The 5,380-nt window shown below is 28.0% G+C and overlaps 1 non-coding gene across 1 annotated transcript; it reads right to left on the minus strand.

Annotated features, from left to right (window-relative positions):
- Positions 1-1,259: 1,259 nt before the first annotated feature.
- LOC140894222 (small nucleolar RNA R71) lies at positions 1,260-1,370 on the minus strand. The gene has a single exon (XR_012153766.1). It is a non-coding gene; the product is annotated as a small nucleolar RNA R71 (small nucleolar RNA).
- Between the last annotated feature and the right edge of the window lie 4,010 nt (positions 1,371-5,380).

Raw genomic sequence — 5,380 nt, forward strand, 5'->3', positions numbered from 1 at the left:
TCTAACATAAAGTCATATATTTTATTTAGACGATAGCGTGGCTCTGCCGGTTGTTCTAAATGAAATATTGTGATTTGATCTAACATTTACTTTTATGTCAATTTATATTTATGCATTTATATATATATTATGGGTACCATGTATTAAATATCGGCTGATATTAATATAGTGGGAACTATATTATATGATATACTTGTTTAAATATTTAATTGTTCTTTTTATGTTTATATTTATTCATCTATATATATATTATGAGTACCATGTATTAAATATCGGTTAATCTGATATTAATATAGTGGAAACTATATTATATGATATACTTGTTTAAATATTTCATTGTTCTTTTATGTTTATTCTTATTTTAGGTTCTTTTATTTATTTTTATTAAGCAATCTTAAATAAACCAACAATGAACCTTTGAAGTCTTGACAATTTTATAATTTGTGTATTTGAAGTTTTATAATAATATTTTCATCTATAATATATCATTGCTAAAATTAAACTTACAACATCCTCTCCGTGGATCGATCTCGTACTCACGAGTATATTACTTGCAGACAACCTACACTTGGGTAAATTACAATTTAAGTTGTAGCAAGTTTTTGGCGCCGTTGCCGGGGAGGTATAAATTAAGTTTAATTTTATGTTATTTATGTAAATAGTATGTTGTTTTTAATTGTATGATTGTTTGGAGTCGTAAACAAAGTGGTAGACTTGTTCGAGTAACTGAAAATATTTTAAACATGAACGATAATTCTAATAATCAATATGATGATAATAATAATAATAATAATAATAATAATAATAATAATAATAATAATAATAATAATAATAATAATAATAATAATAATTAATAATAATAATAATAATAATAATAATCATCATCATCATCAAGAACATGAACAACCAAGAACACTTAGGCACCATATGAATCCAATAAGAACTAGTACACCATCTTGTTTAGTTTTTCCTCCTGATGCATCTAATTTCAATTTTAAGCCACAAGTCATTCAACTTTTACCAAATTTTCATGGTTTAGATTTTGAAAATCCATATTTGCATTTAAGAGAATTTGAGGAGGTTTGCAACACTTATAATGATCAAAATTGTAGCATGGATACTGTTCGATTAAAGCTTTTCCCTTTTTCCTTAAAAGATAAAGCTAAAACATGGTTGCAAAATTTGAGATCAAGTTCAATAAAATCATGGGAAGAAATGCAACAACAATTTCTAAAAAAGTTTTTTCCTTCCCATAGAACAAACTCTTTTAAAAGACAAATTACAACTTTTTTTCAAAAACAAGGGAAAACATTTTATCAATGTTGGGATAGATATAAAGAGTTACTTAATACATGCCCACATCATGGTTTTGAAATATGGAGGATAATTTCTCACTTTTATGAAGGTTTAATACCTAAAGATAGGCAAATGATAGAATTCATGTGTAATGGAACTTTTGAATATAAAAATCCAAATGAAGCTATAGAATATTTGGAGTCATTAGCAGAAAATGCTCAAAATTGGGATAATATAGGCTCAATTGAACCACCAAGTAAAACCAATAATTCAACAAATGGGGGTGGTATTTATCATCTTAAAGATGATGTAGATGTTCAAGCTAAACTTGCATCTTTAGCGAAAAAAATCGAGTCATTAGAAATGAAAAAGAGTGATCAATTAAAAAGTGTTCAAGAAATTGTTTGTCATATATGTGACACACATGATCACCTTACAAAAAATTGTCCTACTTTGCCTTCATTTAAAGAATGTCTCCATGAACAAGCCAATTATGTTAACAATTTTAAAAAACCAACATTAGATCCTTTTTCACAAACATATAATCCTGGTTGGAGAAATCATCCTAATTTTAGTTGGAGGAACGATAATAATGCACAACCTTCACAACAACCTTTTCAAAATAACCAAAATCATCAAGGTTATGCTCCTTATATCCCACCTCCAATAAAACATTTTGAAGATGAAATTCATGCATACATTCAAAAGCAAGAGTCTATCAATATTCAAAACATTCAATCTATGAATGATTTGAAAGAAACTCTTGCAAAATTTGCATCTGCACTTAATATTCATGAAAAAGGAAAATTTTCATCTCAACCACAACCTAATCCTAAAAATCAAGAAAAATTTGATCAAGTAAAATCTGTTATTACTCTTAGAAGTGGTAAAATAGTCAATGATCCATATAGTGATGAAAACAAAGATCAGTCAAACTCAAAGAGTAAGGATGAAAATCTTGATACTTTCGAGAAAGATGATACTTTGAGTCCTAAGATTAAGAAAGTTGATGATAAATTATCTGAAATAATATGTGAGTCAAATAAACATGTTCCTTTCCCTCATGCATTAGTTAATAATAAAAAACAAAAAAATGATTCTGATATTTATGAAGTTTTTAAACAAGTAAAAATAAATATTCCATTATTAAATGCTATTAAACAAGTGCCTTCTTATGCAAAGTTTTTAAAAGATTTATGTACTGTGAAAAGACAACTGCATGTAAAGAAGAAAGCATTCTTAACGGAGCAAGTAAGTTCTATTATTCAAAATAATTCTACCTTGAAATATAAAGATCCCGGTTGTCCAACAATTTCATGTATTATTGGAAAAAATAAAATTAAAAAAGCTTTGTTAGATTTGGGAGCATGTGTGAATTTAATTCCTTATTCAGTTTATGAAAAGCTTAAGTTGGGAGATTTAAAACCTACATCTGTTACTCTTTTATTAGCCGATAGGTCAATCAAAATACCTAGAGATATTGTAGAAGATGTATTAGTTCAAGTTGATAAATTCATATATCCCGTGGATTTTATTGTCTTGGATACACAACCAATAAAAGTACATAACGAAATTCCAGTAATATTGGGACGTCCATTTCTAGCAACTTCAAATGCTTTAATTAATTGTCGAAATGGAATAATGAAATTGTCTTTTGGAAATATGATTTTAGAACTTAATGTGTTCAATTTATGTAAACAACCAAGTATTAATGAAGATGAAGATGATAATGCAATAGAAACAATCGTGGAAGAAAATATACACCAAGAAAACTTAAATCAACAATCTGAAGTTTGTTTAGTGGAAAGTTTTGATTCAAAAAATGTTTTTAAATCAAAGTTATTTGAAGAAATTAATGAACTTGAAGAAGTAAAAGAAAATGATCATCCAAAACTTGAATTAAAACCCTTACCAATAGAACTAAAATATGCTTTCCTTGGTGAAAATCAAACATATCCTATTGTAATATCTTTTACCCTCTTACCAAAACAAGAAGAAGATTTAATAACACTACTTAAAAAACACAAAAATGTAATTGGATGGACTTTGCAAGATATAAAATGTATAAATCATTTAATCTGCACACATAGAATTCACTTGGAAGAAAATGCTAAAACATATCAACAACCACAAAGAAGATTAAATCCACACATGAAAGAAGTTGTTAAAAATGAAGTTTTAAAACTATTAGATACCGGAATTATTTATCCAATCTCGGATAGTAAATGGGTAAGTCCAACACAAGTAGTACCAAAAAAATCAGGCATCACTGTTATAAAAAATGAAAAGGGAGAATTGTTACAAGCTAGGATTTCATCTAGTTGGCGTATGTGCATTGATTATAGAAAATTAAATGATGCAACTAGAAAAGATCACTTTCCGTTACCATTTTTAGATCAAATTTTAGAGAAAGTGGCAGGTAATCCTTATTATTGTTTTCTTGATGGGTATTCGGGGTATTATCAAATACCAATATCATTAGAAAATCAAGAAAAAACTACTTTCACTTGTCCGTTCGGAACTTTTGCTTTTAAAAGAATGCCATTTGGTTTATGTAATGCCCCGGCTACTTTTCGAAGATGCATGCTAAGTATTTTTAGTGACATGATTGAAGAATTTGTGGAAGTTTTTATGGATGATATAACTGTTTTTGGAAACTTATTTGAAAACTGTCTTAAAAATTTGGATGAAGTTTTAAAAAGATGTGAAGAAAAAAATCTTGTTTTAAATTGGGAAAAATGTCACTACATGGTTAAATCCGAAATTGTGTTAGGGCATGTCATATCTGAAAAAGGAATTGAAGTTGATAAAGCTAAGGTTGATGTTATTGCTAATTTACCATCACCAAACACGATCAAAGAAATTCGATCATTTTTGGGTCATGCGGGATTTTATAGAAGATTTATAAAAAAATTTAGCATAATATCGAAACCAATTTCAAATCTTTTAACAAAAGATGCACAATTTGAATGGACTCAAGAATGTGAAACTGCTTTTAAAAAGATAATTAATCTTTTAACTACATCACCTATTTTACAACCTCCTGATTGGTCTTTACCATTTGAATTAATGTGTGATGCAAGTGATTATACTGTAGGAGCCGTGTTAGGACAAAGAAAAGAAGGTAAACCTTATGTGATCTATTATGCAAGTAGAACCTTAAATAGTGCTCAAATCAATTATTCAACAACTGAAAAAGAATTACTTTCAGTAGTGTTTGCATTAGATAAATTTCGATCCTATTTAATTGGTTCTACTACTATTGTTTACACTGATCATTCTGCCATAAAATATTTATCAAATAAACAAGATGCTAAGCCGAGATTAATAAGATGGATTTTGTTGTTACAAGAATTTGATCTTGTAATAAAAGATAAAAAAGAAAAAGAAAATGTAGTAGCCGATCATTTATCAAGAATAATTTCTGAATCATCTCAAAATGAAATACCAATAAATGAAAATTTTCCGGATGATCAACTATTTTATGCTACTACTATGCCTTGGTTTGCTAATATTGTAAATTTTCTTGTGACAAATAAAATGCCTTCTCATTGGAGTTCACAAGATAAAAATAAATTCTTGAAAGAGGTCAAAATATTTTATTGGGATGATCCTTATTTGTTTAAGTATTGTCCTGATCAAATTTTTTGACGATGCATACCCGACAATGAGGTAAGTAGTGTCATTAAATTTTGTCATTCTGAGGCATGTGGAGGTCATTTTTCGTCAAAAAAAACAGCTGCAAAAATCTTTCAATGTGAATTTTATTGGCCTTTTTTATTCAAAGATACACATTCATTTTGCAAATCTTGTGAAAATTGTCAGAAAATGGGTTCAATTTCAAAACGAAACATGATGCCTTTAAATCCAATCATGATTATTGAAATATTTGACAGTTGGGGAATAGATTTTATGGGTCCATTTCCATTATCTTTTGGATTCACTTATATTTTAGTGGCTGTCGATTATGTTTCAAAATGGATTGAAGCAATTGCATGTAGAACTAATGATCATAAAGTTGTGATAAAATTTTTGAAAGAAAATATTTTTAGTCGATTTGGAATACCTAGAGCTATAATAAGTG

Source organism: Henckelia pumila, chromosome 3, assembly GCF_033568475.1.
Source record: "Henckelia pumila isolate YLH828 chromosome 3, ASM3356847v2, whole genome shotgun sequence".
Lineage (NCBI taxonomy): Eukaryota > Viridiplantae > Streptophyta > Magnoliopsida > Lamiales > Gesneriaceae > Henckelia > Henckelia pumila.